Source organism: Bos taurus, chromosome X (assembly GCF_002263795.3).
Source record: "Bos taurus isolate L1 Dominette 01449 registration number 42190680 breed Hereford chromosome X, ARS-UCD2.0, whole genome shotgun sequence".
Taxonomy (NCBI): Eukaryota; Metazoa; Chordata; class Mammalia; order Artiodactyla; family Bovidae; genus Bos; species Bos taurus.
The window spans coordinates 48,774,916-48,799,100 of record NC_037357.1 but is presented as its reverse complement, the minus strand read 5'-3'; positions in this window follow the sequence as shown (position 1 = coordinate 48,799,100).

Genomic DNA, 24,185 nt, shown 5'->3' with positions numbered 1-24,185 from the left:
ATCCTCAACTAATTGGTTGTCTCTCACTCATATTAGGGAGGACATCATGCTTTATTCCATCTACTGATTCAAATGTTAATGTCATCCAAAAACCCTTACAAAATAGTGTTTGGTCAAATATCTAGGCACCCCATCTCCCAGTCAAGTTGACAAATAAAATTAACATCAAAAACATTGTCTAGTTCAAATATATTGGTTTCCCATTTCTAGTAAGGTTATATAATCTACAGTCACAGTGCTAGTTGTGCAAATATCTGTAACTAGAACCTAGGTTTCCCCAATACTCGTATAGTGCTTTTTCCATTATATAACATTAATTTCTCCCCTTCTCCATCACAATATAGATTAAACACTCATTATGCCTCAGTTCAGTTCAGTTCAGTCACTCAGTAGTCTCCGACTCTTTGAAACCCCATGGACTGCAGCACCAGGCCCCCCTGTCCATCACCAACTCCAGGAGTTTACTCAAACTCATGTCCATTGAGTCAGTGATGCCATCCAACCATCTCACCCTCTGTCATCCCCTTCTCCTCCTGCCTTCAATCTTTCCCAGCATCAGGGTCTTTTCAAATGAGTCAGTTCTTCACATCAGGTGGCCAAAGTATTGGAGTTTCAGCTTCAGCATCAATCCTTCCAATGAATATTCAAGACTGATCTCCTTTAAGATGGACTGGTTGGAACTCCTTGCAGTCCAAGGGGCTCTCAACAGTCTTCTCCAACACCACAATTCAAAAGCATCAATTCTTCAGCACTCAGCTTTCTTTATAGTCCAACTCTCACGTCCATACATGACTACTGGAAAAACCATAGCGTTGACTAGATGGACCTTTGTTGGCTAAGTATTGTCTCTGCTTTTTAATATGCTGTGTAGGTTGGTCATAATTTTTCTTCCAAGGAGTAAGTGTCTTCTAATTTCATGGCTGCTGTTATGCCTATTAACTGTTAAAAAGAAATATCAAAGTATAATTTAAACAAATGAAACCAGCTGGAAAATTGGATGACTTTTGGCTAACTTTGATTTCTTTTTTCATTATTATATTAGTTTAATGTGTATAACATGAAACATTTGACCTTTCAACAGCGTGGGTTTTAATCCACATGTAACTTACAGTTGACCCTCATATCTGAGATTCCTCTGCAACCTCTGAATCAACCAACTATGGACTGTGTAGTACTGTAGTTTTACTATTGAGAAATATCTGTGTATAAGTGAAAGTGAAAGTGAAGTTGCTCAGTCGTGTCCAAATCTTTGCGACCCCATGGACTGTAGCCCACCAGGCTCCTCCGTCCATGGGATTCTCCAGGCAAGAGTACTGGAGTGGGTTGCCATTTCCTCCTCCAGAGGATCTTCCCAACCCAGGGATCGAACCTGGGTCTCCCACACTGTAGGCAGATGCTTTACCATCTGATCTACACAACTCAAATCCATGTTGTTCAAGAGTGAACTACATAATTCAACATCTATATACACTGCAAAGTGATCACCACCACAAGTCTAATTATCACCCATCATCATACAGTTGACTTTATTCACCCATTTTTACTACTCTCAAACCCCTTCCACTCTGGTAACCACTAATCTGATCTTTGTACCTAGAATTTGTCTTATTTATTTTTTGTTGTTTTGCTTTAGATTCCACATATGAGTGAAATAATAAGGTATTTGTCTTTCTCAGATTTATTTTTCTTGACATAATGCCTTCAAGGTCTATCTATGTTTTCACAAATGGTAGAATTTCATTATTTTTATGACTGAGCCATTGTATATATACCACATCTTCTTCATCCATCCATCCATTGATGGACACTTAGAAACAAAAGGAGAATGGGACTACATCAAACTGAAAAAAAATTCTGAACAGCGAAGGAAACCATCAACATGCAAATGCAACTGACTGAGTGGGAGAAGATAGTTGAGCATCAGGTATTTGATGTGTGTGTGTATTAGTCACTCAGTTATGTCTGACTTTTTGCAACCCCATAGCCTACCAGACTACTGTGTTATATGAGATTCTCCAGGCAAGAATACTGGAATGGGTTGCCATTTCTTTCTCCAGGGCATCTTCCTGACCCAGGGATTGAATCCAGGTCTCCCGCATTGCAGGCAGACTCTTTACCATCTGAGCCACCTGGGAAGCCCCTTATATATTTGATAAAGGGCTAATAAACACAAAGAACCTATCCAACTCAACAATAAAAGCAAAGGTTGAAAAATAATCAGAGGATCTGAATAGGCATTTTACCAAAAAAAAAAACATACAGATGGCCAACAGGCACATGTAAAGATGCTCAAATCACTCATAATCAGGGAAATGCAAGTTAAAACCATAATGAGATATTACCTCACACCTGTCAGAATGGCCATTATCGAAAAGACAATAAGCAGCAAATGTTGGAATAGATGTGGAAAAAAGGTAACACTGTTGATGAGACTGTAAATTGTAGCTACTACAGAGAACAGTATGAAGATTCCTTAAAAAAAATTGAGAATAGAACTACCATCCCGATGCCACTCAAAGCATCCACATATGCCATCAGTGTTTTAGTACATGAATGCACCCATGAGTTGCAGATCGCACAGCTCACATGAGTCATTCTGCTTCTGGTGCTGAATTTGCTGGTATCAAACCTCTGTTACAAACTTTTGCTTATTGTTTAATCTCTCTCAGCAGTGGCGTTTTCTAGCCCTATCTCTTCTTATGAGAGCCCCTTTTATAAATGATGTTGGTTGTAGTTTAAAAAAATTAACAAAAGGTTATATAATAGTTGTTCAGTCACTCAGTCATGTCTGACTGTTTGCAACCCCATGGACTGCAGAATGCCAGGCTTCCCTGTCCTTCAGCATCTCCCAGAGCTTGCTCAAACTCATGTCCATTGAGTCAGTGATGCCATCCATTCATTTCATCCTCTGCTATCCCCTTCTCCTGCTTTCAATCTTTCCCATCATTAGGGTCTTTTCCAATGAATTGGCTCTTCTCATCAGGTGGCCAAAATACTGGAGCTTCAACTATAACATCAGTTCTTCCAATGAATATTCAGGACTGATTTCCTTTAGGATTGACTGGTTTGATGTCCTTACAATCCAAGGGACTCTTAAGTGTATTCTACAACACCATAGTTCAAAAGTTCACCTCATGATGAGTTCCTCCAAGCAGAAAGGCTAATATGATTATCAATTTTCTTAATATTTATGCTGTCAGTTCACTCATTCCCTCTTTCCAACAATGAAACTTGGGTTAGTAAGCTTCTCGCATTATGGTTCTGCAGTATTTACAAAAGCTGATGTTATAAAGTAACTTATTCAAGCCTGTAAAGTTCTTTTTTCCTATATATATTTATGTCTTAGACCTCCTAGAATAGCATTATTCACTGCCTCATATCCCCTTTTATTTTGAAGTTTTCAATTCATTGAAATGACTATGATTGAAAAAAAGTCATTGTTGCTTTTTGTCAATTCTGTATCTAGTAAAAACACACCTTAAAATAGGAGAAATATACAAAGTTCTAATTGGTGACAATAAAGAACAGCATCATTCAATAAAGTACAGTATCATTCAAGTGTTTACTGACTAAAGACTTGGCACTGCATCTAGGCCTATAGCTTTGGTGGTTACATTTAAGAGGCTATCAAATCTCTTCATACTAGTCTCCATTGCTTAAATTATAACTGAAAAATGCTAAATTCTAAAGAATGAGCTCAATTATTCTTTAGTGAATAATTTACAATTCTCAACATTGAACTATTCTCAATTATTCTTTATTCAATTAGTTGTATGTGCTGGCACAAAGGGTAAACGTGAACCAACTTATCCTGTTTCTATTTCTAGCTATTTATGTATAGACTATCAACCAGCTGGAATTGAAGGTCAACTAGGATAGTTAGAAAAATGAAGGTTTTAAACATAAAAGTACAATTTCATGATGACATACATTTTAAAATTCCATTTCACTAAGGAGAATGTCACAATAGAAAATAAATGTCTACATTTTGACAAAATAGTGCAACTTTTCAATTCTTGATATAGCTGCTTAAAACTTGTTCCTGGATTGGTTCTTTCAGATACACAGCATGTGCTGTCGCTTCAGTTATGTCCTATTCTTTGTGACCCAGGGTCTGTAGCCTACCAGGCTCCTCTGTCCATGGAATTCTCCAAGCAAGAATACTGGAGTGAGTTGTTGTGCCCTCCTCCACGGACAAGGTTCCAGATGTAGTCATTGAACTAATTGGATTTGTTAACATGTTTCAAAGAGAAATACCTTGTCATTTGAGAAATAAAAAGAAAGACTTCAATGAATTCCAAATACACATGTTTTCTAATCCTTGAGAAAAGAATGAGATACAGTGAGAATGAGAACAAGAGTGGAGTAAGGAGATAGAATTAGCTAATGGAAAGGATGGTTGATAGGATTATTAAGAATGAAAATACTGCATTTTATTAATATTTAATACTATTCATCCAGTTAATTCAGAATATATTATAAGCATTAACTTAAAGTCCAATAACATCTCACCTTAATCAGGTGATAACTAGTGACAGACATTTTCTTTGAAATGACCATGGGAAACATGGGTAAAATCAGTGGGTAGATAAGGTCACAGTTTTTTGGCCTTTGTCTTGTTTGACAGAATATTGCTGAAATTTCAGTCTGCAATTTTTATTCTTTTTGCTATGTTTCAAGCAATTAATGTGAGTTATTTATTTTTCTTGATAATTAGATGTAATGGTTAGAGCATGTTTTATATCACACTGGAATTTTCTTTTTAAATAACTCATGAAAAGAAAACAATAGCTGGATTTCATGATTCGGTTAGCATGGTAGTGTTTGAAAGGAGATAATAGGTACATTTTTTCCCTTTCATTGAAAAGGTCTCATTGTAGTATGCTTTGCAAGCCTAACATTATTTATAGAACTGGATAGTAAATGAGTACCGAATATTCATTGCTCCCTATGCACAATGATGCCAGCTATTCGTCAGCTTAGGTTCCTTTTCCCACTATTTCCATGTTATATAATCAACTATCTGGGACATGCCTGGATTGTGTCTGGCCTCCAGATATGTGAGGCAAGCAACTGTGTTACTTTCAACGTCTGGCTGGTCAAATATGAAACCACTGAATATTATAATCAGTGGAGTAGACTACAGAAACAAACTACAAATGAAAGAATCCTGTATGACAAAGCAGATTTAGTAATTCTTTCTCCAATTGGAAATCTGTATGGCCTGGTTGATATTCACAGGTGAAAAAAATGTTTTGCATAACTAAGAAGACTGATTTGGATTATTCAGATAAAGACTATCTTCTCTCTTCTCCACTTACAAATACACACACAAGCATAAATATGTTGTTTTAATTATTGACTGGGACTTCCCTGGTGGCTCAGAGGGTAAAGTTTCACTGAATGCATCACCTCATTGCTTGATGACATATTAGGCATTATGTCAGACAACTTGGACATAAAGCCCTGATATTTTGTAGAAACACTTATACATAGGGTTTGTGGAAGGAAAAGTAAAACTGGGATGTTTCATTTAAGAAGACCCATACTTTGATTTCAGCTGGCAAAAAAAAAAAAACTGTTACAAAAATGTAATGTCTAGCAAAGCACAGACAGATATGGAACGATTAATTGCCTACTTTTGATTAGATATTTGTTAATAACAGTAACCAAAACAGCATCAGCACCTACTATTTATTTAACACTATACTATGCATTTTGGTATGTACATTATTTATTGTTTTCAGAATCATGCCACACTTTATTTCAGGAAATCCATGGTTAACTCCATAAAGTAGGCATGACCATTATCAGAATTTTACAGATGGTAAAACTGAGGCATAAAGAATATTGAGGTTATGTGACTTGTTTATGTTTGCAGTTATGAGGTGGCAGAACCATGAGAACAGGCCTGGAAATGGCAGTGTGGTTATTTACTGAGAATTTTAAATTAGAGCAATGACAAGAGAGCCAGCTGATCTAGTTTCTTCCCAGTGACAGTCAGGCCACAGATGTTTACCAATCTGTCTTTCTTTCAATTAGCCATTGACTATAATTTGTGGGCAACTCCCCTTCCTAGTTCTGTGTCTGTCCCCTAGCAGCAAACTAACTCAGCTAACAGAATGCCAATTGTGCATGACTTCTGACAATTTCTGGGCATCTTACTAATGGTCTTTTCCACCTAAGATCATACTTTTTGAGATACAGAAATTAAAAAAAAAAAATTCTGAGCCTTTCCAAAGCATAAGGGCAAGTATTTAGGTAGAACCTGTTGTTCATGGCTAGAGAATGAAGAATATATAAATTAGCTTAAAAGAAGAAGCAGTTTGAGTTATGGAAGGATTATTTTGGAAAGGAACATTTTAAAAATTGAAATAAAAAAGGATGAAAATCAAATATTAATATCTATACTGTGTGTCAAAAGTAGAGCCTTTTACAAACTTCAAACAATCTCTTTTGTTTGAGGGTAAGCTATTATTTCCTCCTATTGTTCTCTGGCTATCACTCTCATGGTTTCTCCAAACTATTCTTCTAATGCTCAGTGGTAGACTAAGATTTACCTAAATACATATATGCTTATGGAGATTATAATGATGAGTTTAAAGTTTATTCTGTTCCTTCAAACAAATCTTTAACCTATGCATAGATTATGTCATAGAGCCTCAATAATTCTAATCAGTCTCCTGGTGTACTTTAATGGAAAGAGTAATAGGTGCAAGAGATGGTTCAGATCTCAATTTTATTTTAGAGTGGTTTAAATTAACAGTTATACTGATTTGAACTTCCTTGATATGAATGGTTTCAACTCTAGATCTTTCATCTTTACTCTCTTGATATTAATAAAACTATTTCAATTCCTCTCTTTCTATCCTCTCTTCCAAACCTCAAGTTGTTAATTCCTCACCCTGAGAAATCATAGCAAAAGGGAAAAACATGGAGATAAATTAACTGTAGAGACAACATTGTCTCTTATGTCAATTAGATGCATCTTGAAATGTTCCACCATCATTATGAAGGTAAAAGAATTATCAGTAATATTACATTGTACATATATATATATCACTATATATATGTATATATACATGTATTACATTGTATTTATCTATCACATCTTTTTATAGATTCATCTTTTTATAAACACAGTGGAACTTTAGTTATAAAAAGAGAAAAATAATGTCATTTGCAGCAACATAAGTGGACTTGGAGATTATAATGTTAAGTGAAGGAAGTCAGACAGATAAAGACAAATAGTACATGATATCACTTATATGTGGAATCTAAAAAAATTATAAAAGTGAACTTATTTACAAAGCAGACATATGCTCACAAATATACAAAATATATTTATGGTTTCCAAATGGGATATTAGGGTTGAGGCGGAGAGATAAATTAGGATTTGGAGATTAACATATACACTGTACTATATATAAAATAAACAGCAAGGAACTACTGTATAACACAAACAATTATATTCAATATCTTGTAATGACCTATAATTGGAAAAATCAGAAATATATATATATACATACAAACAATTATATTCAATATCTTGTAATGACCTATAATTGGAAAAATCAGAAATATATATATACATTATATATGTATGCATACATAAATATATATATATAAACATGGGCTTCCCTTGTGGTTCAGCTGGTAAAGAATCTGCCTGCAATGCGGGAGACCTGCGTTCAATCCCCAGGTCAGGAAGATCTCCTGGAGAATGAAATGGCAACCCACTCCAGCACTCTTGCCTGGAGAATTCCATGGACAGAGGAGTGGGACAGGCTGCAGTCCATGGAATCGCAGAGTCGGACACAACTGTGCGATGTTCACTTTTTTTTTCACTTTTCATATATATATACATACAAATCACTTTGTTGTACACTTTAAGCTAATACAATATTGTATATCAACTATACTTCAAAAAAATAATAGTCAGTTTTCCAAGTATTTCTAGATTGACTATAACTTCCTTAGATCTCTTTAAGACAGCCCAGTGCAATATCTACAAAATGGATTGGATCAGTTCAATAATAATAATAATAATGATAATGGCAGCAGCAGAAGCAAATAGTTAATATATCGTGTTATATGTCAGACACTCTGCAAAGAACTTCACAAATTGAACTTATTTAATAGCTAACAGGAGATAGAAACAAAAACTTCAGCATCAGATTGTAATCTGGATTACAATTCATTGGATTCAATTCCTAGATGCAGGTGATTTTCAACATTAAGTGCACTTGGCAAAAAATCTGAATAACTTCTGTTTGCTCCCCTTAGAAAGGAATTTTATTTGATCTGTTATGACACCAGCCTTAGTAGAAGTGATAGGTCAACAGGGTTATATGCAGGGATAATGCAGACCACTATGAGTCCTAAGATGCATATAGGGAAATCTTCCATTGCTTTCATTAAAGTTTTTATTTCTCTCTTTTTATCTTATGCAATTAGAAATGAAATAAATACCTGTATGGCAAAGAAGAACACAAAAGACAGATATCATTTCAGAAATAATTCAGAGTGTTCATTTGTAAGTAATTGGTTTACTCCAATAGATGCTGCTTTGGTAGCTAACTTTCCTCAGTTAAATTCTTGTAGTTTATGTCTTGTCCTGGGTTAAATGAGCACAGAAGGCAAAACAATGTTTTAAGAGCACTGTTGGTAAAATCCAGTCTGAAATTCCTAAGGATCATGACTTTTTCTCCATCACAGTAGGACTTCTTTGACCTTGATATTGCTAGGCCTTTTTAATTATGAAATTCTAATTTTTCTCATTTGGAAGATTTCTTTGATATAAATTTTATTCCTTGAAGGAGGAAATGAGAAGGGGATATGAGATGATTTGTTTGCTCAGCCTTTCCTTGCAAAAAAAAAAAAAAAAAAAAAAAAAAGCACTTTTTAGGAGATCAGTGTCAGTCTTCCTTATCCACATTTGAGACAATACCTTAATTTTAACCTATAATATTCCTTACACTGAAATAATATAGTACATAGCACCCACTTGGTGACTTTATAGAGAATAAAACTCACTTTGTGCTTTAAAAATTGATTGCTGTTTTGTGGGCAAATAGAAGAATGCCACTAGCCTTTTTTCCTCCATGGCACTCCTAAGTATCCTTGAAAAGATTTTGAGTCTCTTGCCTGTTAAGGGAAGCCTACAAGAACTTTGGAAGTATCATATATGCCAGTTACTTATGTCTTCAAATAAGAGAGTATCTTATTTTTACATGTCTCTCCTCTCCAAGTTCCTTGAGTGTGAGCCACTGCAATACTAATAGACTGTTTATACAAGTATTTGTTGTTCAATTGCTCAGTCGTTCAGTTGTGTCTGACTCTTCGCAACCCCATGGACTGCAGCACACCAGGCTTCCCTGTCCTTTACCATCTCCTGGAGTTTGCTAAAACTCATATCCATTAGTCAGTGGTGCCATCCAACCATCGTATCATCTGTTACCCCTTTCCCCTCCTGCCTTCAATCTTTGCCAGCATCAGAGTCTTTTCCAATGAGTAGGCTCTTCACATCAGGTTGCCAAAGTATTGGCAGTTCAGCTTCAGCATCAGTCCTTCCAATGGCTATTGAGGGTTGATTTCCTTTAGGATTGACTGGTTTGATCTCCTTGCTGTCCAAGGAACTCTCAAGAGTCTTCTCCAACACCACAATTCAAAAGCATCAATTCTTCAGCGCTCAACCTTCTTTATGGTCTAATTCTTACATCTGTACATGACTACTGGAAAAACTGTAGCTTTGACTATATGGACTTTTGTTGGCAAAGTGATGTCTCTACTTTTTAATACGCTGTCTAGGTTTGTCATAGATTTTCTTTCAAGAAGCAACTGTCTCTGTTTAAGTATAGAATATGTTAGTATCAGAAAATAGCACATATAAAAACAGAGAGAGAGTTGGGGCAAGAGTGAAAAATGAATTAAGGAGCAAAGGACCAAAATGGCAAGGTATTTTAGGAAAATAACTATGTTTCATGTTCAGAGTACAGGGTGTTGTTATATGCTTATCAGTGTTAACTATGTCCTGAAAGTAAGTGAAAGTGTTAGTCGCTCAGTCTTGTTCAACTCTTTGCAACTCTGTGGACTGTAGGCCATCAGGCTCCTCTGTCTATGGGATTTTCCAGGCAAGACTACTGGAGTGGGTAAACATTCCCTTCTCCAGGGGATCTTCCTGACATAGGGATCAAACCCAGGTCTCCCACATTGCAGGAAGATTCTTTACCAGCTGAGCCACCAGGGAAGCCCTACACGAACTTAAGTCAAGCCTCCAGATTTTTCATGGGAAATATACTGCTCTTTTGCAGAAACTGAATGATTTTCTAGAGATAAAAAGTTGAGGAACAGGGAGAAATACATATGCTGTGTTGATAGAGGTGAGTGATGAAACGTAAAATGTAGTTTTAAGTAGATGTGTGATCAGTATAGCATATTATCACAGTTCAATCTTTTAGAAGCAAAAGACTATGAAATACACTATTTGAATGGGAGAACCATTAAGTTTGCTAATGAAAAGAGAAAGATAAGAAACAAGTGGTCATGAAAACGAACCTGAAAATGAGAGATAAAATAATAATGGGTCATTATTTGTTGGTATTAAGTTCCAGAAATTCATGAACTTATATAGGACCTCAAGAAGAAATGAGAAGAAAGTAGCAATTCTCTCTGTGTACAGGAATTGAAGAGCAATTATTACTGAAAAACGGAATGTGCAGTGGGATAAACAATAGATTAAAAGGCCACTGGCTCAGGGATATGATCACATCTTCATATCAAGGAAAAACAAATGGGCGGCTGAAGGGAGGGGTGGTGCGATTTTATAAGATCAGATCAGATCAGATCAGTTGCTCAGTCGTGTCTGACTCTTTGCGACCCCATGAATCACAGCACGCCAGGCCTCCCTGTCCATCACCAACTCCCTGAGTTCACTCACACTCACGTCCATCGAGTCAGTGATGCCATCCAGCCATCTCATCCTCTGTCGTGCCCTTCTCCCCTTGCCCCCAATCCCTCCCAGCATCAGAGTCTTTTCCAATGAGTCAACTCTTCGCATGAGGTGGCCAAAGTACTGGACTTTCAGCTTTAGCATCATTCCTTCCAAAGAAATCCCAAGGCTGATCTCCTTCAGAATGGACTGGTTGGATCTCCTTGCAGTCCAAGGGACTCTCAAGAGTCTTCTCCAACACCACAGTTCAAAAGCATCAATTCTTCGGGGCTCAGCCTTCTTCACAGTCCAACTCTCACATCCATACATGACCACTGGAAAAACCATAGCCTTGACTAGATGAACCTTTGTTGGCAAAGTAATGTCTCTGCTTCTGAATATGCTATCTAGGTTGGTCATAACTTTCCTTCCAAGGAGTAAGTGTCTTTTAATTTCATGGCTGCAGTCACCATCTGCAGTGATTTTGGAGCCCAAAAGAATAAAGTCTGCCACTGTTTCCATTGTTTCCCCAACTGTTTGCCATGAAGTGATGGGACCAGATGCCAAGATCTTAGTTTTCTGAATGTTGAGTTTTAAGCCAACTTTTTCATTCTCCTCTTTCACTTTCATCAAGAGGCTCTTTAGTTCTTCTTTGATTTCTGCCATAAGGGTGGTGTCATCTGCATATCTGAGGTTATTGATATTTCTCCCAGAAATCTTGAATCCAGCTTGTGCTTCATCCAGCCTGGCATTTCACATGACATCCTCTGCATATATGTTAAACACAGGGTGACAATATACAGCCTTGATGTCCTCCTTTCCCGACTTGGAACCAGTCTGTTGTTCCATGTCCAGTTCTAACTGTTGCTTCTTGACCTGCCTACAGATTTCTCAGGAGGCAGGTCAGGTGGCCAAGTATTCCCACCTCCAAGAATTTTCGACAGTTTGTTTTGATGCAGACATTCAAAGTCTTTGGCGTAATCAATAAAGCAGAAGTACATGTCTTTCTAGAACTCTCTTGCTTTTTTTGATGATCCAACAGATGTTGTCAATTTTATTTTTATGTAGATATAGCAAAAGGCTGGAGTGCACTTGTGCCATTTCTGGGAGAACATATTTGCACATAACAAACCCATGTGTGCAAATCTATTGTTGGTAATCAGCATATTATCATTTTATCTTAGCAATTCTCATTGTTTAGGGGATGCACACACATTTTGAAAAGTCCATCAGTAGATGAATGGATAAGAAAGCTGTGGTACATATACACAATGGAATATTACTCAGCCATTAAAAAGAATACATTTGAATCAGTTCTAATGAGGTGGATGAAACTGGAGCCTATTATACAGAGTGAAGTAAGCCAGAAGGAAAAACACCAATACAGTATACAAACGCATATATATGGAATTTAGAAAGAAGGTAACAATAACCCTGTGTACGAGACAGCAAAAGAGACACTGATGTATAGAACAGTCTTATGGAGTCTGTGGGAGAGGGAGAGGGTGGGAAGATTTGGGAGAATGGCATTGAAACATGTATAATACCATGTATGAAACGAGTCGCCAGTCCAGGTTCGATGCACGATACTGGATGCTTGGGGCTGGTGCACTGGGACGACCCAGAGGGAGGGTATGGGGAGGGAGGAGGGAGGAGGGTTCAGGATGGGGAACACATGTATACCTGTGGCAGATTCATTTCAATATTTGGCAAAACTAATACAGTATTGTAAAGTTTAAAAATAAAATAAAATTAAAAAAAAAAAAAAAAGAAAAGTCTTTTGAAACCTTTGCTCTGTATTACGCATGGGGCAAAACTGACATTCTTAACTGTCTCAGTGATCTAATCTGCCATTTTCTCCCCTATTGCATTATGGGATTTGGATTTTATACTGAGAGAGTGCCAAGGCAGTTGGGAATTATTCAGAATTTGGGAAAATAAGGAAGCTTCGAATAATGGGCTGCTGGCAGGCAACCTCTGTAATGCACATTTACTCCCACATACATTTTGTTTGCAAGTATACACTCATGCATATGATTTCTTTTAACTTTTAAAGAGAGGATCACACTTTAGTATTGAGAGACTGTCTCTGAACAGAATTCAATATGTGTTGTGACTTAGCAGTTTAATTTAGAGATAACAAAGGGGAACTATGCAAATCTAGTTTCAGAAACAAAGACGGATTGCTGACATATTTGGTAAAGGTTTGAATATGAACCAGTGCTTCCCTCAATGTGTGGCAGAGCTAATTAAAAGCTTAATATTAAAGAGGGAAGGAAAAGAGCTATCTATATTTAACCTATGAGTGGGGGTAAAGGCGGGATGGGAATACATTTGGATTCTCACTTTGTGGGGGTACTGAATAGGTTACATCGAAGGGAATTGCAACTTTAACTCCATTCCCTTTCAGCAATGGGAAGACATTAGTTCTTGGTTTTGAGCCCAGATTCTAGGGCAACTGCTGGACAAAGAACTATAGAATATATAATGTGTTAGAATTCCTAGATCTTCCTTGTGAATTTCTTCTCTTTCTTAGAAGAGCATAAAGTGAAAGCTATACAAATTTCCAGGAAAACAGATTTAGGAAAAGTATTTCTGATTAGATAATATATTTTATTATGAGAACATTAAGCAAATGGCATGGTTTTTCAAAACCATGTTGTAACCATTTCCTTCTCCAGGGGATCTTCCCAACCAAGGGATCAAACCCAGGTCTCTTACTCCAGAATGTATTCCAGATGAAATGTGTAGGTCATGGCCTTCAAAATTGGTTGTTCTTAAAATGATGCTGCCTTTAATTTAAATCTTGAAGATGGCTATATTTTTCAAAGAGGAAAATGTTAGCAAATGTTGAACAAGCAAATGGAGAAGATGGCAGAGGCAAAGGGTTACCCTATCAGGAAGTAAAGTGATAAGCAGGGAGAGAGCTCTAAGAAAATTCAATATTGAAAATATAGAAAGAATATTAACCTGGTGCAGGAAAGATCGATGGAAACAATAAGGTTTTTGTTTTGTTTGTGTATTAGAGCCTTTATTAAAAATGAAAAAAAAAGTACACCAAGAGTTGTACATCGGATGAAAAAGAAGATGTAACTTGGAGGAATGGAAACTTTCAAATCAATCAGCAAAGTAATATCAAGGTAAATTTACCCTATTTTGAAAGGATATAAAGTTTCTTGAAATTGAGACATCATGGCTTGGTGGCTATATTCACTGAACAATGTTTTTTTTATTCATTTCTTGGTTTCTGATGCTTCTTTTTGATTCCATAATAAAGTGGCATATCTGCTCAATGACCTATTTTGTGTTACATATTCTGGCCTTTTTATTGTTTCTGTCTTTGAAATCACACAGATTTTTATGAGATAAGGAATGCTCCAAAAGGAAACTTTCAGGGTGATTGCTATATAAAAGGGGTAAGCTTGAAATAAGGCGTTATAATGCCACTGATTTAGCAGAAATGTCTCCACTTTGTTCAGTACATATTTACTTTTTCAATTCACTTCACTAGAAATTGTGTCTCTAGTTTTGGTGTTATATTATTTTACTCTCTTCTAAGGCAATGGCACCCCACTCTAGTACTCTTGCCTGGAAAATCCCATGGACGGAGAAGCCTGGTAGGCTGCAGTCCATTGGGTAGCTAAGATTCGGATACGACTGAGAGTCTTCACTTTCACTTTTCATGTTCATGCACTGGAGGAGGAAATGGCAACCCACTCCAGTGTTCTTGCCGGGAGAATTCCAGGGATGGGGGAGCCTGGTGGGCTGCCATCTATGGGGTCACACAGAGTCGGACACGACTGAAGTGACTAAGCAGCAGCAGCATTCAGTTATCAGTGTGATACTGAATGTTGCTACCTTTCACAAAAAAAGTGTGAAATTCAGGGGAAGCCCTGCTTTTTGGTGGCCTTAATGGGACTATGGTCTGCCAATTTGTGGGAAGAATGGTTACATTGGGAAAATAGATGACTATTTTAGCTGTTTAAAGACAATTGTTAAAAGAAAATGAGATTTTACATAAATAAGAGTAGCCTGAAATTGATTGTCAGTCTTGTTTTAGTTTCAGGAAGAACATTCACAGTATTTGCCTCCGTTTTTTTTCTGACATAAATTTCTTCTTTTGCCATCAGGAATAAAAGAATTGATACTCGTAGAAGTAATTTTGATGATTTACTAACATTTCACATGGAAAAACAGTCCACCAAATAGATTTACATCAGTACTACCAACTATAGAAAACACACAGTTGACTTATCCTTCAATTAAGTATTGAGCAAAGTTAAACATAGTATGCAGAAAACAGCTTTTTTTCTGTCTGTTTTGAAACTGGTGTATTTAATAGCAATTATTCAAAGGCAGAGAAAATGAAACTAAAAAAAAATTTAATGAGAAGAGAAACTGTATAGGAGCTCCATTACTTTATTTACCAATACACACACTCACACAAATACACACAAATCCCACACTGCTATGTTTCTTCAGGACCAATGTCTTGGAATGCCTCCAGTCATGACTAACTACCTCAAAAGTCAAGGCATCTGCCATCTATGTTCATGTCATAATCATGCTGAGTCCAGGCAGAGTATAGAAATGGGAGAGATAACCAAATGCTCATAAATAAAAAGGTTTCTGTGAAAAAGCTGCAATGCAAGGGCATTTAAATCTAGACCAAAAATTATCCAATTGAAGGTTTTTCAAATATTATAAAAACATGACTTAATACTATGGATAAGTGTCTAAATTCATTTAACTAGGCAGATTGGTTTTACTCATTAAAATAGCAAATATTTTGATGCACGTGTCAGTTGCAATTATGGTTGTGTTATTTATTTGCTAGTGATATAAGAACTATTTCCACTTCCTTTTCTTAACCTAAGCCTCAAAATTAGAATAAAGTATTCTTATATATTTGAGGTTTTTATTTATTTAATATTTTTTTCTGAAATTTCCAGAATTTTCAAAGGAAGAGTAATAAAATGAAAGCTTCTCATGGCACTTTAAGTTTCAAGAAGGTGTATACATTTTAGAAGTACGGGGAGGGAGGAGGAAGGAGGGGTCAGGATGGGGAACACGTGTATACCTGTGGTGGATTCATGTTGATATATGGCAAAACCAATACAATATTGTAAAGTTAAAACATAAAATAAAAAAAAATAAGAGAATGTTTAATCTTGAAAAGATTCCAACTTACTTTTGAGAGTCATGAAAGAGCTCTTTAGTTTGGAGAAGTTTTATATTCTTAGTGAACACCCATTCTCCAGAGTCCCAGACTAAATGGAGCTGACATTGACTCTTCAGAAATTCTTTTTACCCATAGTTTTCCTGATAAGTGAATTTGAATCATAACAATTTAATATTATGCATTTATGCATGTGCAAATGTCAACATATTCCCTTCCTAAGCTTAGCCAAAATATATTGCCAATAATGATTTTCTCACTTTCTGGACAGATCACATATTCTAATTGCACATTGATTTAAATTATTTTAAATGTTTTTCTTTTAAAGGTAAATTCCAAAATTGCTTTGGGGATTTTTAAACAATGGGGAATTAAAAAAAAAAAAAAGACATCTTAAATGTATGTTGGAAGTAGAGAATGTTAAGTATTAAGTAGCTTACTGAGGTCTGTGCCAGTCTTTTTACATATGATGATGGGAAGGCCCCAGGGACTATACATGCTTCCTCAGAAAAGCACAGTACAGGCCAGTGGGTATAGGCTGGGTAACAAGGATAGAGACTCTCTTAGAAGAAATGTTGTGTGGTGCTATTTTCACTGCAAATCATCAGGTGTGTGTTCTGATATATTTCACAATTTTGGTCTGTTGCTGACATTTTATGTAAAGAGTTCAACATGCTATGAGCGTTCTCATTTTGTCTTATCAGTTTTTTTTTTTTTTCTAAAATCCTATGCCAGCTGTCATCATACTTGTTAGATTCCTTCGAGATAAAACTAGAGTTTTAAACACCAAGAATATCTAAAAGTGCAAAGTAGTGTTTTAGTGTTCTTATATTAACTTTATCATAAACTCTATGCTTTAATAGGAGACACTAATCAGTAGTCACTGAGATGACTTAAATGGTACTCTAGTGTCACAAGCTATAGCTTTTTAAAAACAGACGAGGTCTATCATCATTATCATTATTATTACTATCACCATGGATAAATATGAATACTGATCACCTATTTTGTGCCTGATATTATACTAGGAGGTTGGAGAACATTTTCAGTGATTACTGAAGATGTATATATTTCTTCATACAAATCAGGACTTCATGTATATTAGGAACTGAATCAGAAACACACAGTGTAAGCACTAAAGAATGGTGAAATATCTGTAGAAAATGAAAGTAGAGTATTGTGGATACATTACTATAATTTTTAAATTTTTTCAATAATTTTCACACTTATTTTGGAGAGGGGTTCCTGGTAAATGTGCTGGGTCCAAGTAGGCAGATGGGGAAGGGAAAAGGAATAAAAAATAATGAAGTAAGCTATGAGAGAGGTAAAGGAATAGCTAAGAGAAGTGTAAGATTGCCATAAAGTGCAGGTTCCACTAAGACCTTCTTTTTGTTTTCTTGATAATTTATTGTTTATCCCTTGTTAGACACAGGCATTTTCTCAGATGCTGCTTCTGTGTCTGATGCCTTTGATATATATTGCAATCATCAAATACTCTGTGGCATCAATAGGGAGAATAGGATAGAGGAGTGTTCTAACCATTATGTGAGCTTATACCCAGGGCAAAATTCTATTTTTATTTGATACCAGATTTGGTCCAGATATGAGAAGCATTTCATTTTTTTTAGGTTTTTGTAAACAATATCCAAGTGCTTTTTGGGGTAGGGATAGCATAGCTAGCGGAAAGAGAATAGGCTCTAGTCAGTAAAACCTTGGTTCAAATTCAGGTTATGTAACCATGAAAAAAATTACTTAAACTTGCTTAGCATCAGTTTCTTTATCTGTAAAATGTCAAGATACAATAAAGAACATGCTGTGTGTTATGCTTGGTCATTCAGTCATGTTGACTCTTTGCGACCCCATGGAGTGTAGCCTGCCTGGCTTCTCTGTCAATAGGGATTCTCCAGGCAAGAATACTGGATTGGGTTGCCATGCCTTCCTCTAGGGGATCTTCCCAACTCAAGGATTGTACCCAGGTCTCATTCATTGCAGGTGGATTCTTTACCATCTGAGCCATAATCAAGAATAATACCTACCTAAGAGACTGAGCCAGAGAAGGCAATGGCACCCCACTCCAGTACTCTTGCCTGGAAAATCCCATTGACAGAGGAGCCTGGGAGGCTGCAGTCTATGGGGTCGCTAAGAGTCGGACATGACTAAGTGACTTCACTTTCACTTTTTGCTTTCATGCATTGGAGAAGGAAATGGCAACCCACTTCCGTGTTCTTGCCTGGAGAATCCCAGGGATGTGGGAGCCTGGTGGGTTGCTGTCTATGGGGTCGCACAGAGTTGGACACGACTGAAGTGACTTAGCAGCAGCAGCAGCAAGAGACTGAGCATTAGAATTCACCATTATGACAATATATAATTCTAAATCTGACACATGGAAAACAGTAAAAGCTAAGTAAATATTACTTCTCCTACATGAATTTTAATATGTAAGTATCATTAAGTAGTCTGTGAATCACTTACATCTTTATACATGTAATAAAGTAGTATTGTCTTCACGTTTGTTTTGTTGTAAATAAATATCTTACCTATAATATTTTATGAAATTGAATATGGTGATTTTTTCCCCCATGAGCAAATCCAAGAGGATGAGATCAAAAGATTATGATGATTTTGTATTCCCAAAAGGATCAGCTGAATAAAAGTTGAAGAGTTCTGTGGGCGGTCCCAAGATAGCAGAGGAATATGACAGGGAGACCACTTTCTCCCCTACAAATTCATCAAAACATCATTTGAATGCTGAACAACTTCCACAAAGCAACTTCTGAACACTGGTAGAGGACTCCAGGTACCCAGAAAGGCAGCCTATTCTTTTCAAAAGGAGGTAGGACAAAATATAAAAACAAAAAGAGAGATTAAAGAGTTAGGGATGGAGACCCATCATGGGAAGGGAGTTGTGAAGGAGGAGAAGTTTCCAAACAGCAGGAAACCCTCTCACTGGCGGGTCTGTGGGGAGTTTTGGAATCTCAGAGGGCAACAAAACCTGGATGGGAAAAAAAAAAAAAAAACACAGAATACACACCTAAATGCAACTCCAAGTGGAGAAGTAGCCCAGACGCTTGTGTCCACCACTAGTGAGCAGGGGCTGGACAGTGTAGAAGACAGGCCTACTAAAAGGCCTGGAAAAAGAATTAAACAACCTTGCTGAGAGGACATGACTCAATATGTGACTCCTGAAGGAATCGAAGAAGGAACAAAAAACCTCTTGAAAGTAGGATATATGCCTGGGGATGGAAAGCCATCAACAGACTGTTCCTATCTTTGGGGCCTGGAAGGCACATAAAGATAACTGGGTCTTTGCCCTTGAGGCAGAAAAACAAGGATACAAAAATGTTAAATGTTAACTGCGCAGGATTATCACTCAAGGCCAGCTGGCCTACTATGCTCATGTAAACACGTACAAGCAAGTCTCAAAAAATATAATAAAGCATACTTGAGACCAGTTTGAGCACTTTCACCTCATGGTGGTGTTGGTCCCCTGATCCCTGCTGTAACTTTCTCGAGTGTTTCTCATTCTTTTGCCATGCCACAATTTTGGGAACCTGTGCTGTCGAGGTGGACTCGACAGACAGGAAGGCACACTGCATCATTGGTCCTTAGGGTAAGTACCAGGCCTGAATGCCCTGAGGACAATCTGAGGGAGATAATGTGAGATAGCAACCCAAACTGTGGGATAGTCAGAAGAAGAGGAAAAAAAGGACTTTCCTGTGAAAGGCTCTAACCTAAGGTGCAGCCTGGGCCACTCACAGAACAAAAGATTGAGCAAATACCAAAGGAGAGCCAGCAGGCTGCGTACAAGCCCCTACCTCCCACCAGAGGCAGAGAGGCAGGTGTGCGGCAGCCAGAGCTGGAAGGCAAGGGGCAATCTCGGCCCCAGGGACCAGCATCCTCCACCAAATTGTGAGCAGGCTCCCCCAGTTGCCAACCACGTCTTCCTGGGATCCAGGAGGGTTGAAGCCTGAGATCAGCTCCCCAGAGGAGACACACGGCACACCAGAGACAGCACTCTCACGGTGCACCCCGGAAATGAGCAGCCAGGACCAGGGACTTGATTAACACACAGGACCCACCTGGGACAGTGCACTCTCATAGAACCTTGTCACCTGAGCTGCTCAGACCTGGGAAGGGCACAAAACACACACCCAACCGAGTCTGTACCCTTATGGAATACCTGCGAACTTGAACCTGAGCAACTTAGATCTAGGAAGTGCATGAAACACAGGACCCACATTGGACAGTACCCCTGAAGAGCAACCTGGAGCTTGAGCAGTGTAGACCCAGAAAGCACATGCCTCCGTGAGTGGGGGCAAACCAACTGTGGTCCATACACTATGAGCACTCCACACACACAACAGTGATATTTGCTTGCAGTGTCCCTCCCTCCCCACAACACAACTGAACAAGTGAGCCTAAATAACTGACCACCTTTTCCCCCTTGTGTCAGGGTGGAAATTACACACTGAAGAGACTTGCAAACAGAGGAAGCCAAAATAAAGAAGAGGGAACCGCTCTGCAAGTGACAGGTACAATGGATTAAAACCCTGTCGTTAATGTTGACTAAGCATTGGAAGGGGAATATAGACCTTGAGAAGAACAAGCTGGAACAAAGAACTATCTGAAACTGAACTGACCCCACATTGCCCTCAACAAACAGCTCCAGAGAAATTCCTAAATATATTTTTACTGTTATCATTTTTAATTTTTAAGTTTTTTATTACTCTTTAATTTTCATTTTTATAACCTACTATTACCTTGTGAAAAAAAGATCCTATTTTAAAGCAAATTTCATACACATATATATATATATTATAATTTTTGTGATTGATTTTGCTTTATATTTTAATATTGTATTTTTGAGAGTCTAACCTCTACTCTAGATTCTTAATCTTTGCTTTTTGGTATTTCTTCTCAATTTTGTACCTTTAAGAATCTAATCTTCATTATCCATTTTCACATAGGGGTGTGATTACTGGCTTGATTGCTCTCTCCCCTTCTGACTCTCCTTTTTCTCCCCCAGGTCATCTCTATCTCCTCCCTCCAACTTCTCTTCTCTGCTTAACTCTGTGACTCTCTCTGGGTGTTCTGGGCTGTGGAGAACTCTTAGGGAACTGATTGCTGGCTAGATTGGTCTCTCCCCTTTTGGATCCCCCTCTTCTCCTCCTGGTAACTACTATCTCCCTCCTCCTACTTCTCTTCTCCATGTAACTCTGTGAACCTCTCTGGGTGTCCCTCACTGTAGAGAATCTTTCCAACATAAACCTAAATGTTTTATCATCTGTGCTGTATGGATGGGGAAATCTTGAGGCTACTGTAAGAATAAGACTGAAAACCCAGAGGCAGGAGACTTAAATCCAAAACTTGAGAACACCAGAAAACTTCTTTATTTTAAGATATAAATTTCTTTATTTTAATTGGAGGCTAATTACTTTACAATATTGTATTGGTTTTCCCATACATCAACATGAATCCGCCAAGGGTGTACACGTGTTCTCCTTCCTGAACACCCCTCCCACCTCCTTCCTCATACCATCCTTCTGGGTCATCCCAGTGCACCAGCCCCGAGCATCCTGTATCATGCATTGAACCCGGACAGGCGTTTTGTTTCATATATGATATCATACTTGGTTCAATGTCATTCTCCCAAATCATCCCACCTTCGCCCTCTCCCACAGAGTCCATAAGACTGTTCTATACATCTGTGTTTCTTTTGCTGTCTCGCATACAGGGTTATCATTACTGGCTTTCTAAATTCCATATATATGCATTAGTATACTGGATTGGTGTTTTTCTTCCTGGCTTACTTCACTCTGTATAATAGGCTCTAGTTTCATCCACCTCATTAGAACTGATTCAAATGTATTCTTTTTAATGGCTGAGTAATACTCCATTGTGTATATGTACCACAGCTTTCTTATCCATTCGTCTGCTGATGGACATCTAGGTTGCTTCCATGTCCTGGCTATTATAAACAGTGCTGCAATGAACATTGATTCCAGGGAACATTAATCAACAAGAGCTCATCAGAAAGCCTCCAGACCTACACTGAAACTAAGCATGACCCAAAAGCCAACAAGTTCCAGAGCAAGACATACCATGCTAATTCTTTGGGAATGAAGGAACACAGCACTGAACATTAAAATACAGGCTGCCCAAATCCATGCCAAACCCATAGACACCCAAAAACTCACTACTGGACACTTCATTGCATCCAGAGAGAAGAGATCCAGCTCCACCCACCAGAACACAAACACAAGCTTCCCTAACCAGGAAACCTTGACAAGACACTAATCCAACCCCACCAACAGGGGCCAAGACCCACAATAAAGATGAATCATGAACTTCTAGCCTACAGAAAGGCCACCACAATCAAAGAAGTCTAAACAAAATGAAAAGTTAGAGAAATATTCAACAGGAAAAGGAACATGATAAATACCCACCAAACCAAACAAAAGAGGAGATAAGGATTCTACCTGAAAAATAATTCTGAATAATGATAATACAGATGATCCAAGATCTTAAAAACAAAATGGAGTCACAGATAAATATATTAGAGACAAGGATTCAGAAGATGCAAGATATGTTTAACAAAGACCTAGAAGAAATAGAAAAGAGCCAATCAATAACAAATAATGCAATAACTGAGATAAAAAGCACTCTGGAGGGAATCAACAGTAGAATAACTGAGGCAGAAGTTAGGATAAGTGAAGTGAAAGACAGAATGGTGGAAATAAATGAAGCAGAGAGGAAAAAAGAATTAAAAGACATGAGGACAACTTCAGAGACCACTAGGACAATCTTAAATGCCCCAACATTTGAATCATAGGAGTCCCAGAAGAAGACAAAAAGAAAGGCCCTGAGAAAATACTTGAAGAGATAATAGTTGAAAACTTCCCTAAAATGGGGAAAGAAATAGCCACCCAAGTCCAAGAAACCCAGAGAGTCCCAAACAGGATAAACCCAAGGCAAAACACTCCAAGACACATATTAATCAAATTAATGGAGATCAAACACAAAGAAGAAATATTAAAAGCAGCAAGGGAAAAGCAACAAATAACACACAACTTAAATGTAAATGGGTTGAATGCTACAACCAAAAGACAAATAACTGGCTGAATGGATACAAAAACAAGATCCCTATATATGCTGTCTACAAGAGACCAACCTCAAAGAAGGGACACATAGAGATGGAAAGTGAAGGTCTTGAAAAAGTATTTCATGCAAAAGGAGACCAAAAGAAAGAAGGAGTAGCAATACTCATATCAGATAAAATAGACTTTGAAATAATGGCCATGAAAAGAGACAAAGAAGTATACTACATAATGATCAAAGGGTCAATCCAAGAAGAAGGTATAACAACTATAAATATATTTGCACCAAACATAGGAACACCATAATATGTAAGGCAAATGAAAACAAGTATGAAAGGGGAAATTAATGGTAACACAATAGTAGTGGGAGACTTTAATACCCCACTCACACCTATGGATAGATAAACCAAACAGAAAATTAGCAAGGAAACACAAACTTTAAGTGATACAATGGACCAGTTAGACCTAATTAATATTTATAGGACATTTCACTCCAAAACAATGAATTTTACCTTTTTATCAAGTGTACATGGAACCTTCTCCAGGATAGATAACATCCTGGGCCATAAATCTAGCCTTGGTAAATTAAAAAAAAATATATTTCAAGCATCTTTTCTAATCACAATGTGGTATGATTAGATGTCAACTACAGGAAAAAATAAATAAAAATACAAACATATGGAGGCTAAACAACATGTGTCTGAATAACCAACAAATCATAGAAGAAATCAAATAAGAAATCAAAATATGCATTGAAAGAAATGAAAATTATAGTGGTTTTGATTTGCATTTCTCTGATAATGAGTGATGTTGAGCATCTTTTCATGTGTTTGTTAGCCATCTGTATGTCTTCTTTGGAGAAATGTCTATTTAGTTCTTTGGCCCATTTTTTGATTGGGTCATTTATTTTTCTGGAGTTGAGCTGCAGGAGTTGCTTGTATATTTTTGAGATTAGTTGTTTGTCAGTTGCTTCATTTGC